General features: G+C 44.4%; 1 long non-coding RNA gene across 1 annotated transcript; it reads left to right on the top strand.

The window, feature by feature from the left end:
• Positions 1–250: 250 nt before the first annotated feature.
• On the top strand, positions 251–3,840 carry LOC131495742 (uncharacterized). The gene is made up of 2 exons (XR_009254092.1): positions 251–958; positions 2,517–3,840. It is a non-coding gene; the product is annotated as an uncharacterized LOC131495742 (long non-coding RNA).
• Positions 3,841–22,635: the final 18,795 nt, after the last annotated feature.

Raw genomic sequence — 22,635 nt, forward strand, 5'->3', positions numbered from 1 at the left:
TCTGGTTTCCATAAGAAAGAAATAAATGACTCCACCTAATCCTTACCTGTCTGTCCTCCCCTCTTTCCCCACTTCCAACAGGCTATCAAGACTGCGTCACTTTAGTGTTGCATTGTTGAATCTTGACAACCAGCCTTCTGCAGCAGGCCCCAGGCGGGAAAGCATTGCCTTCTCACAAACAAGCTTGGTGCCAGACCCAGTGGGTGGGTGGACACTCATGACCCCAAAGAAGACTTGGGGACCATCAGGACAATGCAGGAAAGGTGGCAGGAGACAATGTCTCTCAGTTCTTGAAATTAATATGTAGATTTCCCTTGGGTTTTTGTTCGCATTTCTAAGTGGCTTTATATAAAACGGATATGCTTAATTTACTAACAGATAGATTTTTTTTTTTAAGTCTAAGCAAAAACCATATCCCAGGTTGCCACGTGCAGAGAAGAGAAGCTGTCCCAGTGATGGTGGAGAGACATAATGCGCAGCAACTGTTTGAAGGGCGGAATGAAGGCACATCCTGATGTCTTGGCGCTAAGAGAAGGAAAAGGATATTTACATAAGATGAGACGCCAATAAATCGGAAAGTTCAATGTGCTTAGAAATAGACAGTGGCTGGGACAATGATGAAGGAATCACATTGCTGCAGCAGACTGCATCTCTCATGTTTAATTTTCGTTTAATTCCTGAGGAAGGCAGAGGCTCAAAGGAGTGACTCACCCTCACGCTCATCCTTCAGAAACACTCTTGCCGACCCCTCGGACGCCAAATCCTGGAAATACCTTTATTTTTTACTTTCCTGAGTTGATCATCTTTCACAGGGTGTTTATTGATCAGAAGCAATGCTCATCTGGGGTTCAGCCACGAAGCGGTGTTTCAAACCAGGCAAAGAGGTACAAGGTGGACATTTCCAGCCTGTTCATCTGAACTGATTCAACTGTCGTCATCTTTGTGCCCGGAGAGAACAGTAAGCCCTCTTCCCTCCTCCTCTCTTACTTGCTCTATGTCACAGAAGTACAGTTAACAAATTAAGGTATTTCATCTGTGTTAAGCAGAAACACTTTTGTCATCTCAGTCAAGAAATGAACTAATGTTAAGTGATGGAAAGTTCTGAATAATAAGAACAGTTTAGTTGGGTTCAACATGAGGTTATAACAAAGTTGAAGTAATGGGGAAATTGAAACTGAATATGTTTAAATGACTTTCCACAGTTGTTGGGTTTTTTGTTTGTTTTTTTAATTAACTATAAGTAACAATATGCAAAGGTCATCTGGAAACAAAGACAGTATGTTTTTAATGGTCAAGAATTTGACATCCAGTTTGAAATAATTAACCCTTATGGTAGGAGTTTCCCTAAAGTCTCAAAACACACATAAAACATTCTCACCGTGTTGCACTGATTACGACCAGAAGATGATTTATTATGCTGATTTTAGTTCAACATGAACTGGAAAACCTAAAGAATTTCGGGTTTACTTGAGGACAGAGAGTACATAACATCCTACTAATCTTTCACAGTATGATTTTGCTTTGGGGAAGGAAGCTGGCTAAAATATACATGCCAAGTTCAAGACTTTAAGGAGGACTGAGACCTAATTCACTTTATTTCTTCCTAATGGAAGATTTGTCATTGATATAGAAGGTAATGATTGATTTTTTCAAGTTCTGGATATTGGTGCTTCTTAGACCATAGGTTCATTTATTCATCAGAAATTAGGAAGCACCTACTATGTTCAAGAGAACATACATATAAATTTAAGAACCCATTGTTGAATCCTTTCTTATGCTTTTATTATTTTATAATTAGGTAATACTTTTTGGCTTTCCCATACTTTTGTTAGACTTTTTGAATGGACTTTTGTTACAGTGATATTTCTAGCCACTGACAAACAAGTTGCTTTGTTCTCACAACTTTTCATCTGGCATTAAATGTCGTTGCCCAAAAGATTATACTATATTGTATTTTTAATTCAAGCCCAAATTATAGCATTTTAAATGAAATTAGAGCCAAGTCCCACTGGTATTTGAAAGTGGCAATTCATGATTTCTCCATATTATGTATTCCAGCATTTTTTTCTGTTTTCCCAACCTGTTCTGCCGACCGGTTTCCAATTCTGAACCACGTCTTCAAGCATGATTCTCCAGGAAATTTCATACAATTGGGAAATATTCTCTCTATTTCGGAAAAAAAATAGCAGCTAATTTGATAACAAATCATGGCAGAAATGTAAAGTGTACATTCATTTCCCCAAATCTGACCTTTCTTTCCCGCAAAACTACAGCGAAGAAATCCCATTCATGGATTTCATCTCTGTCAGAACAAAAATATCGAATTGCCTCCTCTCTGAAATCTGCATTTATCAATTATGGCTTTCTCCAGGAAATTCTAATTTGCAAAAATGCTCTATATCCCAAGCTTTAACAGTTGGAGGTAGATGTCCTTAAGGATGGGGGGGGGGGGGAAGTTCTTTTTCAAATGGCACATTTACTAATTATAAAATGCTCTTATCTCTTTGCGGCCAAAGCCAAAATGAACATGTGCCTCGTACTAAGAAATCCCAGGATTGTCACAACCCGTGCCAGCTGTTGAGGTTATGACACCTGTGCCAGCTTCGCCAGCTCTGCCCACTGTCATCTGCTCCAACTGCTCCATCTGCACTGTTTGTACCAATTCTCCCATTTCTGCATCTGTACCTTCTGCAGAGACGTTTCCAACAATGCCAGCTGTGTCATTGGTGCCAAATATGCCAGATGTTCTATTTGTCCACCCTGGGCCAAATCAATGCAGTTCTGTGCTCATTAGTTTTAGCTGGTAGATTCTATTTTACAATTTTTTGAGACGTATTTAGATGGAATCCAGGCAAAAATCCCCCTTACAACCATTTCACATCGCGCTCTCCAATCTTTTTTGCCACTGCAACTTTATCTAGCAACATAAAGTTGGTCAATGTCCTCTTGATCATATTAAACTCATTCTCAGTAACCAGTTCAGCGTTCATTGTGGCAGGGCCTTTCCTGTATAGAAGAAAATATTGCAGAAGCTGTGGGACACAACAATAAATTGGCGAGCTAATTAAAAAAGAATAACTTCGTTCAGATAAACAAATTGAGAATGTGCAAAAATCAATATGTCTAGCCGATTAGAGTAATCTATGGCATAATGTTCTATTAGGCTGTCTGTTTATTGGTCTTTAATTGACAGAGTTACATGTGTGGATTGATGTGTGTGTCATCCATTCCCCTTCTCTGGGTTAGGGTTAGTATTAACCAAGGATGCATGCAGGGGTAGGGCCAGGCTGTTGCACTGGCCACTTACTGATGGAAGGAAGCAAGGTCAGGAGCTTATGCTCTGGCCAGAAGCTAACTCTCTCTCTTCTCTCAAATGTCAATTCTACCAGTGCCAACACAAACCATTCTTTGGATAAGAATGCGCTTTCATCTGTAAGGTTGAAAAACAACAAAAAAGGTATTTTCATACTCAAAAGCTCAGTATTCTGTATCACTGCAAACCCAAAAGTAGTGTTTTCCTCTTCTCTTCTCTTTTTTCTTTTCTGTTCTCATTTAGGAAGGCCTTTCTAAAGGAGCACTAACACTTAATCTCCAAACTTTACACCAGATTCTTTCCTCTCAAATCATTTTCAGATATGGAGGATGAACCCAGAGTCTGTCATATGAAAATTGATGCTTTACTATGGAATGTGAGGTCCAGAGGACATCACACTACCTCCTGTTTATTCAACTTGGATTATTTAACCTGCTGTTTCCAATGATGAAAGTTGTAACCATTCACCAGTGCTTCAAAGCATTAATGGCGACGTTCTTGACAACAGATAAAATGGCTCACGATTACGTCCAAACATTTGTACTCAGTCTATGCATGTGGCAAGGTACAGTGAGGAGATGTCTCAACAGCTTTATGAGGTTTCAAACTCCACGCAGTAAACACTAAGCTTCCACAGGGAATTACCAAATTACCCTAAAACAAATGAATCTGTCTAGGTCTTAGGCTAAAAATCCTAGTGACCTCATTTCTTCCCAGACAAGGGTCTGTAGGCTGAGAGTCCAGACACACATGGGCAATGGTTTCAGGACATGCCAGTATTCCTGTATGGGTAGAATACCCTCGATTCAATCATACTTTCCCCTTATGGGGTCAGTGATCATTTCTCAGTATCCCGAGTCCTTCACTCTCTTACCCAAATTTCATTTGTTTCTGATCTTTTCACTCCATACCTTTTTATAATCTTCCCTGAACGTAGAGAGGAGACTGAATAAACATTGATTAAGTAAAATGGTGGCCTTCTATCAAAATATGCCTAAGTTCCTAACTTGAGAGATCAAGTCTGAGTCTGCTGACCCTACTTCTAGAAATGCCACAGACTTTTTTATTCTAATTCCCTATGTTCCAAGATGCCAAGAGGGAACATCCGTAATTAGGATGGAAATAGTTTTATGATTCGTTGGGAGTGTACCCTGTATCTTTCCAGAACATTTTAATTAATATAACTTCTGCTCCCTGCTGACAAAGATGTTTCCGATGGTGTTTTGGCCCAACATATTTACCGCCTTCATTGATGTGAGTCATTTGAATACTTGGAGGAATCCATAAACTTCAAGGTTTCATGTAAAATACAGAATCGAGTGTCACGAGTGCCACGGAGGCATACACAGCTGAGAATATTTTTCATCGCCTATCAGGCCTTTTGTTTTACATAAGTTTTTAATATGGTGACCATGAGAACATTCAGATCTGCTGGTAAAGAATAGAAAACCACACATTTCAATGACATGCAGATAAAAAGATCCAAATGACTTTGAAATTTGCTCTCATGACAGTTAGCTTCCCCTTTAAATAGTTGTTTCTCTGGAATGAGTAAGTCACCATGGACTTACTGTGCATTGATCTCCTAGCTACTTGGAGTAAACAGAGCACCTTGGGCCTCTTAAATTTCTTGACTACGTTTCTACTACTTCCTCAATCCCACTGTCCACACTTTCAATTTTGGAAGAACACAAATCCTAATGTAGTTCCCTCATCAGTAGGGGCATCAGTACACTCTGACTCTTTAAATCACAAGTATACTAGCAGTTATAACAGCAATATTTAGGAAAATGTTATCAAAAATGGCAATAACCACACTGAGGGGCCATGGCTCCATCAGCACTATCGCTGTCATTTTCACCACCTGATTACTTATTTTCAGGAAAATGACATTGTTTGACTCACTAATGTTCCAAGCCTTATATTCAGTTCCTAAATAGTCCCCGAACTCCAGGGCTAATACACATAGGTGAGCTATCCACACCTAGAAGTGAAGACTGTCAAAATGTCGAACAGTTTGAGGAAGTAGGGCAAGAGGGTAATAGAAAACAAAGCAAGGCAAGGACAGAAAAGAATAAATCACTGCACCAAGCCAATAAGATAAACAGATAGAAGTGGGTTGTCTTGGTTGGAAACAAGGAGAACAGAGATCATTAGTACAGACCCACTAATCCAATCAGAAAGCTGGTGCTCAGAGCATATCCGAGCTCACACAACTTATAATGGCAAAATCAAGTGCAGAGAAAACCTATCTTCAGGTTCGTCATGTGTAAACTGTAAAATACAGATGATAGTAATTGTATGGAACCCAAAGAGTCTTGAAGATTAAGTGCGTCAATTGGCAGAAAGAATTGACAACAGGGTCTGACAAACAGTAAACACTGTGGGTTAGCCCTCCTCCTCCTCATGATTAGGATACTTGGATCTGTGGGATTTTTATTCTCTTATATCATACAAGCTGTATCTAGGATACGGCGGCTGTATCAGCTCTGATGCTGAGACTTCAGCATCAATTTAAAGTCACACTTTTGGGTCGTCTGGGTGGCTCAGTCAGTTAAATGTCTGGCTCTTGATTTTGAATCAGGTCATGATCTCATGGTTCCTGGGTTCAAGCCCCATGGTCGGGCTCTACGCTGACAGCACAGAAGCTCTTGGGATTCTCTCCCTCCTTCTCTCTGCCCCTCCCTGCTCACGAGCGTGCGCTCTCTCTCTCAAAATAAATTTTAAAAAATAAACATGTAAAAAAATAAATAAATCATCTTATTTCCAGGTGTTTAGCTGGACCATCAAATTTGTATTACAAAAAAGGAAGTTGGAATGAGACTCTGAAGTTAAGCAATGACCCAACTGTTTTCTGTATCCTACCTGGCACACAATGTAGATATGTAGTCAATGCAGAGAACACGGAGGTGCCCATATGAATGGAAGGAAGCAAAGGCATGATTAATCTAGACTAAGAGAGGCCACAGCAACAGCAATATTTGGCTTCAGGAAGAAAACACACTCTCAGTCGGTAGTGTGTTGACACATTCTCATGCAGATACTTCCCAGTTATCTCTTTGGAGCTAACCACAGGTAATGGGTGTGGAGGATTGCTTGCAACCACCAGAAGCTAGAAAGGCAAGGGAGGATCTTCCCTAGCACCTTAAGAAGGCACATGGCTCTGTAGACACCTGGAATTGGGACTTGGAGCTTCTAGAACTGTGAGAGAATACATTTCTGTGGTCTTCAGAAATGCATTCTAGGGTGTTTTATTGCTGAAGCTCTGAGAAACTAACACAGCTTCCTTTCCCTAAATGTGGATCATTAGATGTGTCTCTAATACAGGACCCGGGTCCTTGCTGACCAATAGAAGGAATAAGACCGCAGGGATTCCAGAAGAAAAACGCCATTCCAAATGGAACCAGTTAACCATGTCCAGAAATTAGGAGGAGAAGACAGGAAGGAAATTATAGTAGTTACATAATAAAATGAGTGTCTCATATTTGTAAAGCACTTTAGACTTCCATTTTTTACTATCAATCACCAGGGTGGGCAATGCTAGACCAACTGAATCAGAACCTCTTAGGAATAAAGACCCAGGAGTGTGTGTTTTGAAGAGGCTCACCAGGCTATCCAGATGCACCAGGAGAGTTAAGAAACCACTTTGTAAGCCCAGTAGTGCTCTTTTCTCTTCATTAAAGCAGCCTCATAACAGAGACATTTAAATACATTTAAATTAATTATTTAGAACTTCAGAATGCTGAGCTTTAAATGCAAAATGTTACTTCATGAAAAAGGTTTGGATCAAACTGGGTTAACTTGTCCTTTCTTGGCTTCTGCTTTCAGACTCATCTCTTGCCTCACGGCAATACGTTCAAGTTGGACTGAATCACAAAAGCCAGAGATAGAACATTAGCTCCTGAGTTTGCTCCATATGCTCCTGTAGGAGTTTGCCTTGTAGTTAACCTCGTTACAACTCAAGATCCATCATAACAAGTGCTGGGATGCCTGATGCAGACAGAAACATGTTAGAGATAAGTCACTGTGCTGGCATTTAGGGCGACTGCAGATACATGATGATACCTAAACCCTGTTCATTGTATCCTAAGTATGAATCCACAGTGGGTTGGACATATACTAGGTAGCTTTTTGTGGCTTTTTTTGTTTGTTTTAGAGAGACAGTGTGTGTGCACAAGCAGGAGAGAGGAACTGAGTGAGAGGGGGAGGGAGAGAGAGAGAGAGAGAGAGAGAGAGAGAGAGAGAGAGAGAATCTCAAGCAGGCTCCACACTCAGTTCATAGCCCAATGTGGGGCTTGATCCCATGAACCTGGGATCATAACCTGAGCCAAAATCAAGAGCTGGACGCTCAACTGACTGAGCCACCCAGGCACCCCTAGATAGCTTTTTTCAAGCAAACACTTCAAATTGTATGTAAAACACATTTTTATGCACGGAAGCAGAGTTTCCCAACCTGTGACAATGGTACACTTGTGTGGCCCAGATGGCTCATGGATGCCAAGATGGCGATACCTTCATCTTGGGGCAGCCAGAGCTTTTGAGCTAGTCACCTTCAGACATTAGCAGCCTCACCCCATTGGCCATACACATATTACCATTTTCCATACGTGCCATGACACAAAGAATGTTGTAGAACCAAACAGCACAAGCCAAGTGCTGGGGCAGCACTCTCTAGACATCTAGATTCCATGGGCCAGTAACATTAAGAAGAAAAAAACATAGGAGAAACAATGTGGAGTTCCCAAATTTTTATTTTGGATGTTAATACAACACAAGTATTACCCTTGGCTATAATTTTATAAAGGAAAAGGGAGTGTTGAGCTGTTTGTTTCTGAAACGTTCACATTTTAAAGTAGCTCACATCATGCAAGAGAGCACAGTTCACACATGTAGTGCTAATAAAACGCTTTATCAAGAGTAATTGAGTCTTCTCTGCCTGCTTTTTATTTTTTAAGTTTTCAGTCCTATTGAAAAGCTGAAATAACATTGCAATGAATATCCATCCCCTAAATTCTTTAAATTATCCACATTTGCTTTATCTCCACCTTTTCTTTCTGCAGAACCATTTGAAAGTTACGACGTCATGCTGCTTCGCTCCTGAGTACTTTGTCCTGAATCCATAAGAAAAAAAATTCTCTGAGGCTCTGGATGGCTAAGTCTGTTAAGCGTCCGACTCTTGATTTCAACTCAGGTCATGATCTCGTGGTTTTTGAGTTCGAGCTCTGCATCAGCTCTGCGCTGACCGTGTGAAGCTTGCTTGGGATTCTCTCTCTCTCCCTCTCTCTCTGCCCCTCCCTTGCTTGCATGCAAGTGTTCTCTCTCTCTCAAAATAAATAAACATAAATTTTTTTTAATTCTCCAAAACAACAACAGTACTGTTGTCCCATGAAAGTTAACAAGAATTCAATGTCACCTAATAAACAGTTCATATTTTAATTTCACCAATTCTTTCAAAAATACAGTTTTTTTCCCCATTTGAGATTTAATCCAATTCCATACACTGTATTTGGTTGCTATATCTTTTCAGTATATTCTGATCCATGTGTTTTAAAAAAATCATTTGTTTTTCATGACATTGACTCTTTTGAATAATCTAAGCAAGCTGTCTTGTAGAATGTCCTACATTCTGGAATCGTCTGTTGTTCATGCTTGAATTGAGGTAGAAAGGGCATTTTCAAACTCCAGAATATATAGGAAAGACATAATCCAGACAAAGTGAGTACGCCGAAGTTAATGGAGAGACTCTCTCCATAGCTTCTATTTTACTCCTTATGGAGTGTCAATAACTTAGCCACAGAATGGCCCTCTTCCACAGGCGAGGATTAGGTAACCACCATTCTAGAGAATAAAAGTGATTCTACCACAGACTGTCTATCAACAAATGGTATCACTGGTAAAAGATTTCAGGTCTTCAGAAGACTGACCTAAGTTCCCACCAGGGTTCACTTAACAGGTTTTAGGGCAGTTACTCATTTCAATCAATGTGTTGAGCCAACTCAGCCTTATCTGACCCTGGATATTGCCTAGGATCAAAGTCAAATGTGGTAGGGCCCAAGGTCTACTCAGAGTTGACAAAAGGAAACTAGAATTTGGCACCTGCTGACTTGCCGAGAGCCCCATGCCTACAGCTGTTGGGAGCACCCATGATAGCCTGGAGGACTGGAGCAGGGTGCACAGGTAAAGCTGGGTGGAGAGGTTCACGGTGCTTACACATCACCCACCTGCCTGCTTCCAGAACTTGCTCGGTGCCAGGAATGTCCTAATTACCACATGCCCCACTTATTGCAGAGCTCTTTCAGTCATAGACAATAAACTACAAACACATTTAAGCGTGAGCAAAAAGTTGTATCATGGGGGTGCCTGGGTGGCTCGGTTGGTTGAGCATCAGACTCTTGATTTCTGCTCAGGTCATCAACTTGCGGTTCATGAGTTCGAACCCACGACGGGCTCTGTGCTAACAGCTCGGATTCTGTGTCTCCCTCTCTCTCTGCCCCTCCCTCACTCTCTCTCTCTCTCTCTCTCTCTCAAAAATAAATAAACATTAAAAATATATATAAATAAAAGTTCTGTCATGGTACTATGGCTTTCACCAAGGGACTTCCTTAGTTATGCTGATTAGGATTGTAATGCGGGACACAGGATCCAGGCCAGACAGGCTCCAGGCAGGACCATTGTTTCCTCTCTGGGGCAGAGGGTCTCCAGCTCCACCCAGCAGTCTTTGTGGGGTGCCAAAAGTTCTCCTCCCATGGGTAGGTTTATAGCCCTCGGGGTGGGGGTAGAGGGAGACCTTCAGTCCATCAGGTGCTTTCTCTCCACCTACAAGGCACATTTGTGGTGAGGGAAGAAGAGAGAGCTGTAGTAGCCCCCCTCTGAATGGTTTGTTGGTCCACCCCACTCCTGAATGCACTCCTCACCCTGGTGACGGGGTGCACAACACAGGGCAGTGCACACCCAAGTGTCACAATGTATGTGCCAATTTATTTTATTTTTTTTTCAACGTTTTTTTTTTTTAATTTATTTTTTTTTTGGGGGACAGAGAGAGACAGAGCATGAACGGGGGAGGGGCAGAGAGAGAGGGAGACACAGAATCGGAAACAGGCTCCAGGCTCTGAGCCATCAGCCCAGAGCCTGACGCGGGGCTCGAACTCACGGACCGCGAGATCGTGACCTGGCTGAAGTCGGACGCTTAACCGACTGCGCCACCCAGGCGCCCCTGTGCCAATTTATTTTAAATGGACACTCCTCTGCTTCTGAAAAAGTATCTGCCTGAGGCTTACAATAACAGACACTTCTCACCTCTATTACTCCACTTCCAGCCAACCGCTCTGGTGTCTGTTCTGGACCATTCTTGAACTCACTGCTTCTCCTCAGCCTCAGGGGGATGCTTCCCAAACCAAGTTCAGCCAGAGACGGTGGAGATGGCACATTGTGTGTCCACAGCAACCGCCCCCCCCCCCACACACACACACACCCCACAAGGTCTCCTTCCATTCATTCGGTCACTGTGGTCTCATCTCTGCTGGATCTCAACAGACAGAACATGAGCAGCAGTGTGCAGACAGGAGCAAGGAAGGGCTTCAGGTGGGGGAGATTATCAGTCTGCGGAGAGAAATCTAAATACAGTGACAGGAAAGGTTGTGAGAATCTCGCTGGAGGGAGGGGTTCAAGCTGCCTGCAGTCGGTGGTCAGGCCATGCAGGTAGGAACCCCGGAGCCTCCCCGCTTGAGGTAGAACAGAGGCCATGGGTTTTTTTCAGGGAATTTAGGCAGTTTCAGTAGGTGATCAGTGAGATAGGGCAGAGTCAGAGGAAAGAACCGATTGTCAGAAGTTTCTAGCTTGACAATTTAATCTGAATGTCAGTGCCATTCCCTAATAAAAGAAATTCTGAGAGACTAGGTTTGGGGGTGGGTGGGCAGAGATGAGCCATTTATTCATTTATCTATAAAAAAAATACCTTCTTTAGTACCTACTGTATACTGGGAACTGCACTGGTTTGGGATGTACTGATTTTGAGGTGCCATTAAACTACCCAGAGGGAATGTTAATTTAACTAAGTTTAAACATGAATGAAGCTCAGAAGATCACTGAGGGCAGACGTCTCCCGTCAGAAATCATCCCTGTTCCTCTCCGGGAAAATTCTGCTTCTTGGAAGCCTACTTCCTTTTGACTATAACCTTCCTGTGGACATGTTAGCTCTTTTGCTGGGTTACACTATATTTATCTAGCATACTTAGTAATTGTCTAGCTGCCCCATTCCCTGGGCTGGGCGAAATCCTACATCTTTCTATTATGGTTGATTGAACTATGTTCTGAGTTCTAAAGGTTTCCTACTATCCCAGTCTGTAGTCTCCAAGCCAGTAGTTCATCACAGGTAAAAAACAAAACCAAAATAAAGTCTGGATATGAGACTGAGACTTCAATAAATGTATAATGCTTATGAATCTTTCCAACAAAAAGATCAAACTCTACAAAGAAGTATATTTTCTTATCTCCTGCTAGAAGATTATCCACTCTGCCTTGTTATGGCCAGTATGTTCCTCAGTTTTAATAATGGCTAATTTTGCAAAAATAAAAAAATAAAATAAAAAGTAAATAAATAAACAAAATAAGATAAGATAAGATAAAATAAAATAAAATAAAATAAAATAAAATAAAATAAAATAGTATTTGTAATCTAGACAGAACTCATGGCTCATGATTTCATCTGTGAGACCAGGTACCACCTGCCCTCTCATTAGAGCTTCCTAACTTCCTGCCTGGTAAAACTTGCAAACCACAAATCATCACACAATGAAATGATATCAGATGTCTCTGTCTCCTTGATAGAACTTATCAAACCAATGGTCAAACCAAAGAGCTACATTTAGGGAAGATACAGCAGGCTACTTTGTTGATGTCACTTAATTGATCTCACGTCCTTGACGGGTACCCTCAAGACGTTCCGATCCCTGGTAATGGGATTCCCAAGTTATTACCACCATGCAACACAACATGGGGAGACCGAGTTCCCACCTGTGGTAGCAAACAACAGCACAAGACCCTCTGGCCTGTCCCCAAGGCTGTTGCAATAAGACCCAGCAAACTGGGGCCTTGGTTTTGGCTGCTGACATTCTTCTGGGATTCTGTGCATCCCATGAGATGAAGATTCATTCGTATGATCCAACTCACATGTCTCAGATGTAAGCAGAGGTATTCATAAAGCCTTCACAGGGAAAACACTGTATTAGAGACACAACATCTAATGATCCAAGCTTAGGGAAAGGAAGCTGTGTTCGTTTCCCAGAGATGCCTCAATAAAACACCTTAGAATGCATTGCTGAAGACCACAGAAATGTATTCTCTCACAGTTCTAGAAGTTCTGAGTACCAATTCCAGGTGTCTACAGAGCCACGTGCCCTCCTAAGGCTCTAGGGAAGGATCCTCCCTTGCCTTTCTAGCTTCTGGTGGTTGCAAGCAATCCTCCACACCCATAGGCTTATAGCAGCATAACACCAATCTCCAAGATCAGATAGTGTTGTCTTGTGTGTCTGTGTCTGTGTCCAAACTTCTCTCTTCTTATAAAGACACCATCACTGCATTAGAGCCTACCCTGATCTAGCATAAACTTGATTACATTTGCAAAGACCCAATTTCTAATTAAGGTCACATCCATAAGTAGGGGGGATTAGGGCTTGAACACATCTTTTTGGAGGATGCAATTCCACCCATGACAAGAAAAAAAAACCTGCAGGCTTTTGGCCTTTGCTCTTTGTAACAAGAGGAGAAATAAAATCATTTTTACTAAAGTCAAGATGCTACAGTTTTTCTAAAAAAAAGTTTTAAAGTTATATGAAATAGATTTGCATTATAATTTTAAAATATATCCCAGGGGCACCTGGGTGGCTCAGTCAGTTGGGTGTCTGACTTTGGCTCAGGTCATGATCCCACAGTTCATGAATTTGAGCCCCACATTGGGTTCCGTGCGGACAGCTCAGAGTCTGGAGCCTGCTTCGGATTCTGTGTCTCCCTCTCTCTCTTCCTCTCCCCTGCATGTGCGCTCTCTCTCTCTCTCTCTCTCTCAAAAATAAACATTAAAAAAATAAAAAAATATATATATCTTAAAAATTAAAAGACATAAAAATCTGAAAATGTTATTAGCATGATTTGATTTATTTTGAGCTTTTAAATGTGAGTCAAACACACTAATAGGACTCATGGACAATTATAGAGACAGGAGCAGTGTATGGTAGCAGCTGGGTGGGTAAAAGGAAAGCGGAAATGAAAACAATTCTTTGGCACTCCAAAGATTCAATAGATGCTTTTAGCACCTCCAGAGAGGTGCTCAGCCATTCGCAACATTTAAGATTCCCATTGCAGAAACATGGCACATAGAGTCAGAAAACCAAGACTAGGGGCACCTGGGGGGCTCAGTTGGTTAAGCATCCAACTCTGGATTTCGGCTCAGGTCACAATCTTGTGATTCGTTAGTTTAAGCCCTGCATCAGGCTCTGTGCTGGCAGTGTGGAGTCTGCTTGGGACTCCTTCTCTCTCTCTCTGCCCCTCCCCAGCTCACTCTAAGTAAACAAACAAAACTTAGAAAAAAGAAAAAAAAAAAGAAAAGGAAAAGGAAATGGAGAGTATATACCTACTTGCAATCCAGTAACCCATCCCCGTGTGAAGCATACGAAATGCAGAAATCTAACACCAGGCACAGATGCCCAGCCCAGACTTGTGCTCTCCATTAGCAAGGGCAGCACTCCACACCGATTCAAAAAGAACTGCCATCGATGTTATGCTTTTACACAATCATCTCTTTCTGTGAAACCAAATTGCTCTATCACCTTTCAATTCGGGTCATCATAGCCAAATGTTTTCCGAAAGCAATTTGCAGCATTTTGCTTCTCAGGACCACACCCTGCCTGGACGGTACAATCATCTTCTTCTCATGGAGCTAAAAGGGTAAGGATTAGCCCCAGGATGCTAGAATCTTGAACGAACAGATTTATAGCCACTCTCACATTGCAGAGACATGCTAGCACTCCAGCTAATACGTACAAATCACCACAAATACAGAGGGCAACAGGATTGTCAGAGGGTGAAACTTGGGTGATATTAAGTCACTCCATCTTCGGCTTTTCCCAAAGTCACCCTCACCATTCACTGCTCTCCACCAAGGCAGGACTCAAGAACCAATCAGCAGTCACTTTTTCTGCCATCCGTCTGGGCTCGTGCAAAATAGTTCCAATCCAGGCTGTACCCAACTGAGAGCAGGTCGACACTTCGGAGATCACCCGGTCCTGGGAAGAAAATACTCAGGACCCATGAGCCAAGCCTCCCAAGTACGGGTAATCACCTTGACTGGTCAGGTGCATGGGAGATTTCCCGGGCTGTCACGTGCAGGACATGGCAAGATCCCTCTGTCCTGCTGCGTTTCCTTTGTCAGCTGCAACCAGCATTTGAGACTCTCAATGTTGGACAGTCACTGCTTGCTTTCTGCCAGATCCTCTTTCCAAAAGCCCTGACTGGGCTCTGCACGGCCCAAGACACACTGTGTGCCTGCTTTTCCCACTTGGCTGATGGACCCCTCCCCCCAGACCCTAACTCAGCATCTGATGCACAGCATCAAATGCCCAGAGGTTTTGCTCAATGAAAAAATACTTCTCCAGGCAACAGTACCTAAGGCCTAAGTATAAATTCATCCTACAGAGTTGATGTCATAAGCTACTCGGGGAGTGAGGTGTGATGTGGGTGTGTTTGTTTCCATAGGGACAGCAGGAAGAATGGAGATTAGAAGGAGGGATCTATTTAGGAAACGTATAGGTTTGTCTGCAGCTCCCAATCAACAACAGGGCATAATGAAAAGGTGGGCTACGGGTGGCTGGCCATGAAGGGCCGGTCATGGCTCTGGGGGCCTGGAAAGGTGGGCAGGAACTTCAGGGTGAAGATGGTGAGGAGCCTGGAGACAAGCATTTCTGCTCACTGCTCCTCTTAGCAGGTGAGGCTGGCTCCAGCCTGAAGGAATCTAAAGCACACCAGGCTCTGTGTCACCTAAGGTTTACCTGTCACAGGCTAATTACCAACAGTGAGGACAACCTCCTCTCACACTGGTCTGGCTTTGTGTTTTCTTCACCCTTTCCCGCCATGGTTGCGACCTTACTCCAGGTTGCCCTGGTGGCCTGTCTGGTGACCAGCCCTGACCTGCCTGATTCTTTCTCCCTGCTCTCCCTCCATGACAGCAGGGACTCAGCTGGTGGTCCAAGTAGGTGCCTCTTTCCCATGTTGCATCATAACTCGCATGAGGGACTTGCACACACTCAGAGGTGCCACGCAGTGAATGAAGTTTGAGATGCAGGCCCTTCTCTGGCCCAGGATTCTTCTGAGACTCGGGGAGGGTCCCTGGTACTCTTGCATTTGTCCCTGTGGAAGGTTCTTCCCGTGGGTGCACACCTACACCTACACACGCATATGCGTAGACTTCTATTCTGTAAACTCTGGCCCGTGCACCCAGACCCATCCCCGTCCTCACATAGAGCTCTGCATATCACTGTCCTTCTCAGACTAGCTATGCTGTCGGGCAGCCTGACCTGGCCTGGAAAACCCCATTCCCCAAATCCCATCCCGTAGGGTCTTCCCAGACCCCTCCACCAACAAAGGCCCTCCATGTCTCCCCATCTGTTTATCGCAGATAAACTGGTCTCTGATCTCTCCGAGCGTTTCTTGACCAGAATCTGGGGTTGTGCAGATAAGAGCTTTGTCTCTGCCTTGGCTTGCTTCTTTGTTTTCTCTAAGATTTCCTCTTTCTAGTCATTCTCCCCCCTCCCTCCCCCCCCCCCCCCCCCCCACTGAGAATACAGTTCTCTCCTGCTTTTAAAGGCACATGTCATGGTACAAAACAGAATTCTATTTGGTGGGGAATCTCATAGCACTGTTGAAGTCTTAATGTAGAACTACGCAGCAGAATTCAAGGTCAGTCTGATAAGGTGGATTCCAAGAATTTTTACTTTCCTTTGAAATAACTTGAATTTGGGGCGCCTGGGTGGCTCAGTCAAGCGTCCGGCTTCGGCTCAGGTCGTGATCTCGCGGTTTGTGAGTTCGAGCCCCGCGTCGGGCTCTGTGCTGACAGCTCAGAGCCTGGAGCCTGCTTCGGATTCTGTGTCTCCCTCTCTCTCTGCCCCTCCCCCGCTCATGTTCTGTCTGTCTCTCAAAAATAAATAAACATTAAAAAAAATTTTTTAAAAAGAAATGAATTAAATTCCAGATTACTAGTTAACTTGTTATTCAGTTACTTCATCTTCACTTGGGCATTTCTCCCTGCCCTTAGGTGGTGTCAGGGAAGCAGCCTGTATGACCTCCTCTCATAGAAGCCTTCTTTAAGCTCATCAAAGGAGCGGGCTCTTTCCTGCCCCAGGACATTTAAACTCACTTTTCCCTCAGCACTCTTACCTTAACTCCAGAGCTGGCCAACTCCTTCTCACCCTTCATAACCCAGTATCATTTTTTAAGAGATCTTCCCTGACTGTCTCAAGGAAGTCCATTGTCATTCTTTCTTTGCTTGGTTTGTTCCCATATCATAATATGCAAATATATATGAATAGATATATTTTTAACCTTTTATTTTCCTGTGCCTTCCTTCAAACTACAAGCTCCATGAAGGTCAGGGCCACGCCCATATTTTTCTGCATTCTATTCACAGCAGGAAGTGTGGTCTGAGGAAGGATTGTCATTGCCATGACAACTGGCCAAATCACCTTACTTGCCTTGGATTTTCTCACAGTCCTGACAAAAGAGACATAGAACATTGTCCCAAGCCCCTGGGAGGGCTCTTCCTAGTTGGGCAGGAATGAGGGAACCTTGTTATTAACATCCTCTCCTTCAGAGTTCAGGAGTTTTCCTTTGAGGTGTTACTGGTAATAATGTGGCTTCTCCAGGGCCTCTACCTTCTCCCTGCCCATGATTTCCCCAACAGGCTGGCTCTCCTGTGCTCGCTTACTGACTCAGAAAGGGTGGACCAAGGGCAATGGACACCACATGGGACTGACTGGTCTTGCCAAGTTTCACCTAGGGCTCCCCTCCACTTGGGACAACAGAGTTTCAAGAGACAAAGGCATTATTTACATAGCTCTCCCCCAGAGCAGAGGGGGCAGTGGTCCGTTTCAACACCAGGGACAGCTCCCCTGGGCCTGAGGGAGGCAGGGGCCTTCTCCTCTGTTACAGCTTTGAGCCACTCTCCCTCTGTACTAACTTCAGACATTCAGAGAGCCATTAGAAGGGTATGTTGGGCTCAAGGTCAGGCTTCACTCTGCCACCTAGCTCAGAGACTTTACTTTGGAATCTAGTATCTCAGACCTACACCCAGCTGTATTGGAAATGTGGCAGGGCTAGGAGTGGGGAGTATGTTCAGAATCCCAGCTCCTTCCATCAGGAATTTACTGTCTGGTCAAGTCTGAGTTAGTCTTGGCAAAATACTAACTTGGAAGTTATCGATTCTGGTTGCCTTTTCCTTCTGTTAATTCCTACAGAATAGAATGTTTATATGGACGACAGCTTCGAAGATCTTAGAAGTTGGAGCTTGTCCCTATGATTAATGGGAACAAAGTTGGGTCTTCAAATGGATTGGGAATTTCTAGGACTCTAGTCTTCCACTAACCTTAAAGGATATGGACATCCTTAGAGACCTGGAGTCCAGATAAGCCTCCAAAACATGTTCCCCAAAGCATTCACCCTGGAGCAGACGCGACATGCGTAGTGGTGCTGAGGCCGGCACAACTCTGCAGCCGAAGTGCCTGGAGACGTGTGTGGAGATGGCTCAGAGGCCGGCCACCCATAGTAGCTGGCAGGGAAAACCACCAGCAAAGGTTCACAGCTGACACAGAATGAATTGCTTCTGGGGAGTTTCGCATGGCAGTCAGGATAGCACAGCCCAAGGGAATTGGCAGATCAGTGACAGCAGGTTAGTTCCGAAAGTGACTGCAAAAGAGGCCTTGGGGTGGGGCTCCTGGGGGCTCAGTCAGGTGAGCATCCAACTCTTGATTTCGGCTCAGGTTGTGATCTCACAGTTCATGGCTTCAAGCCCCGCATTGGGCTCTGCACTGGTAGTGTGGAGCCGGCTTGGGATTCTCTCTCTCTCCCTCCTTCTCTGTCCCTGCCCTGGTTGTACATTCTGTCTCTCTCTCTCAAAAGCAAATAGATAAGCTTTAAAAAAAAAAGGGGCTTTTTGGGATGTTGACATTGTACTGTGCTGTACTGGTATTGTTGATACTCCCACTGACTGAGAAGATACATAATGACAAAAAGATGCTATGAGTTCAATGCCTTTAAGTGGATTTATATCTAATTAGATAGAGAAGCATCCACACACATTTTCAAAGGAGAATGCATATATTTATCTAAGAGATTCTTCACCCAGTCTACCTTCAGCCTCTGATGGACATACGGGTGCCTGGACCCTTCGGAATGTCTGAGCACCATCCAGGCATCCTAGTCCTCACATTCTAACCATCAGATACAATGTCAAAGGGACTAGCCCTTCAGGCATGACACAGACAGGCATCAACAGGGTTTGCTCAATGGGGTGACAAACCCAGGATGCCCTCGGGAATCAGAACCTTGGTCAGTAGTCCCAGGTGGGGAGAGGAGCAGAGCAAGGGTCAGCTCCAGGAAGGAGGGCTAGCACAAGCCACACATGGTTGGGGCGCCTGGGTGGCTCTGTCGGTCAAGAGTCCAACTCTTGATTTCAGCTCAGGTCCTGATCTCAGAGTTCATTAGATCAAGCCCTGCGTCGGGCTCTGTGCTGACAGCATGGAGCCTGTTTGGGATTCTCTGTCTCCTTCTGTCTCTGCCCCGTTTTGCCCACCCCCCCAAAACAAATAAGCCTTTTTTAAAAAGCTGCATATGGTATAAAGAAGTCCATCCAGCAGGCTAGGGCTCAAAGCAGCATTCTGCCTTGTAGAGGCTGTTAGAGGTCAGAGTGCTAGAACAAGGCAGGCACAGGGCGGATGGAGCAGCACAGGGCATGGTGAAATGCAATACTCTAAGGGCACATAGGAGGTGGGCACAAACCCCTAGGGCTGGTTGACTGCAAAGGGCACTAGCGGGCATGGAAACTTAACAGACGTGGCACAGCCATGTACATGTGGAGTCTGCAGGGCATTCAGTTTAATTCTCAGAGCTGCAGGGGGCGGACAGGGCTGAGATTGCCTACATCTTTCTATTGTTGGGATTGATTCGGGACCTGGGGCCAGACTGAGCCCGCCAGTGGGGGCGTCAGAACATTCTGTGAGAGGAACTGAAGGCAGCAGCCTGGGAGACGGACAGAACAGCCCAGCCCGCATGGAACCACTGCACCCAGCCAGGGAACCCACAAGCACACACTCCCCAAGATTATCAGGACTCTAGCACGTTATTTAGGAAAGAACGACAGAGAGACCTGGAATAATTCCCGAGCCTCCCCTCTTTTTGCACTCTTCCTGCATAATTGCATTCAGTGGGAAAACATGAATACTTAGGGCCTTGCTTCCAAAACAGAAAATAAGAGTGGAACAGTTTTATGGGCAGAATCTTTGTGGGTTCCCTTGATTCAGATCCTTATTGTAATTCAGGAGCCAAAAGCTCTTCTACACCGCCCCCACAACTCAGGCTGAAGCTACCTCTCCAGACTGGAAGAAACGGCTCCTAGAAACAGCAACACCACCCCCCCCCATCCCAGCCCTACAGAAACAGTTCCACATCCTTTGTCTCTGCATCAAAAACAGGATGATTAATGTCGATGGTGCTGATGCTTAAAAAGGGATCTCTGAGACCCAGGGATGTTATCTAACTGCAAGTGTCTCAAAAAATGCCTTCCACAAACCTCAAAGCACTCTTCATCAAATACACCCAAGGGAGCAGCCGCAAAAGGCCAGGACAATAAATTGAGAATGGATAGTGTTCAGAATAGTAAAAAGTTCCAGGAATGGCCAAAAGTCGAAACAATGCCTCGGACAGGGGAGGGCGTTCTGCCCTGAGACTCGCATTCACGGATGGTAATAAATAAAAACTTCAGAGAGAAGGAAAAATCGTGAGCCAGGAACAGGGCAAGCACATGCCTGCTTGGGACCCTCATTAGGACTCTGATTGGTGTCACATGCTTCCAACCTCGCCTGAACAGGATGGCATTTTGGCAAGAGAGGACTGTAGTTCATTCAAGAGGAAATGGTCAGGTGCAGCCCAATCTTCTTTCTGTTCTGTGCCAGCTCAGGTCGTTCTGAGGAAGTAGGATCCTTACCCAGACTGAGCTCTCCCCATGGCCCACACAATAAGGAAGTCACCTTGCAGAGCCCGGATTCAGGCACAGCCTCTACAGACGAGATGGGGTAGCCTTCTAAAGCACAAAGCCATTCAAATCCAGGACAGAGTTTCCACAGAAGGAATCATGGCCAGTCCTCTTCTGACTTTATCACCGCCCCCCCACCCCCGCCTTGCCCACATAGGTGAAATTCAAAATTTACAGTTCATCCCCCAAGTCACCAGGCTCAAGTACACAATGATGAGAACAGCACTAGGAGCTGGTCACCTACTGCCTACCAAATGTGGGCTCTCTGCCACATGCTATTTAAATAAAAGTCACTGACGAATGGTTGCTGGTGTAGGAGATTCCTCTGGTGCCCACCCAGCCCCTCCACTCGTCCCCGATCAACATCTCTCCTGTGAAGCCCAAGCGACACATGACGAATCAACCCCATAGGTAGATGCTAAGGGGTCTAAATGAATCATAGTGAGCTCATTCTCCCTGCCAGAGATTTGGCCCAGGAATGCACACAACTTCATGGCTTTCCTCCAGCATCTGTTGAGGGGTGGGCGTGTGGCCTCAGTTGGCCAATCGGCCTTGAAGGGAAGGACTTCTGATCCATGCTTTCTCTCTCCCTGCCTCCCTCGCTCCCTCTCCCTCTGTCTCTCCTCTTCTGGGTGTGAACAAGGAAACACAGGGTCCCTGCTGCTGCTGCTGCTGCTGCTAGTAGTTACCGAGATCCCAAGAGGGAAGCCATTCTCTGAACAAAGCTGATGCAGAGATTGGACACATATACAATCACTGAGAAGTGGAGCCCGAGCCCTAATCGTACTACATCTGGGGCCCACCTCAGATTTCTTGATATGAGAGATGACAAATGCCCTTATTTCTTAATTAAGCCACTCCAATGTTCTGTTACTTATAGCCAGAAGTACCTTCATGGATATACCTGGAAGTAAAGCTCTTTATCTCTCTCTCTCTTTCTCTCTCTCTCTCTCCATTATTTCCTTTCCCTCCCTAAGGAGGCCACTCTGCAGCTTTTCTTGCTGTGTGAACTTAGGCAAATCTTTCAACCTCCCTGCTCTTCAGTGTCTTCATCTTTTTTTTTTAATTTGAGAGAGAGAGAGAGAGAGAGAGAGAGAGAGAAGAATTCCAAGCATCCTCCATGCCCAGCACAGAGCCCGACACAGGGCTCGATGCCATGACGCTGGGATCATGACCAGAGCGGAAATCAAGAGTTGGACACTGAATTGACTGGGCCACCCAGCCACCCCCAGTGTCTTCATATTTAATGGAAGAGTTGGACTAGAATGACTTGTAAGAAGCCTTCAAACTGTAACATTTGTGGTTCAAAGATTAAATGGTATAATGCTTCTACTAAAAAGACAAGTGTCATATTCAGTAGGTAAACCACTGAGATTAGTTCAAACTAGTTCAAGCTTGAGGCACAGAGTTGCCAAGGCAATAAAAAAAAGAAGGTTTGAGAAGACACGAAGCAAACTCCCATACACAGCAGGCTTCAAGTCAATGAACACAGAAAATCAATGAGGCGAAAACCATGTACCCCTGAGAATGAATGAGGTGAAAATAAATTGACCACAAAATCGTATGTTCCCTTTTACACTCAGCCAAATAGACACTCTTCCCAGTCACTCTGTTGTGCCTCTTGGCTCCCACTACGCAAAGATAAGGAAAAAGGACCCAATCCCTTATTCATGAGAAAATAGCAGAAGGCACCAGAATGACTGGAGAAAGAAGGAATGTTGTATGAGGCAAGAGGTTCTGAGAGTCCATCTTGCTGGCATTTTTTTCTCCTTCTACATTCTTATGGGCATTTTGTTCCTACTGAGTCTCCAGTGGACTGGATCAAAGACGGTCCAAAGATGGTCCAAAGAAGGACCAAAGATGGTCTCAGCTCAGAGTAGTTTTGCCCCCATAAAGGACTGTTCTGGTGCCCCTCCAACAAGACAAGGATGCAGTGAAGGAATCAGGAACACATGTGACTGGGTTGCAGACGATCTGGGGGAGAGAGCAAGAGAGTACTATACTTAAGGATGCAGGGTAAAACAAGGCCTTC

The sequence above is a fragment of the Neofelis nebulosa genome, chromosome 15, assembly GCF_028018385.1.
Source record: "Neofelis nebulosa isolate mNeoNeb1 chromosome 15, mNeoNeb1.pri, whole genome shotgun sequence".
Lineage (NCBI taxonomy): Eukaryota > Metazoa > Chordata > Mammalia > Carnivora > Felidae > Neofelis > Neofelis nebulosa.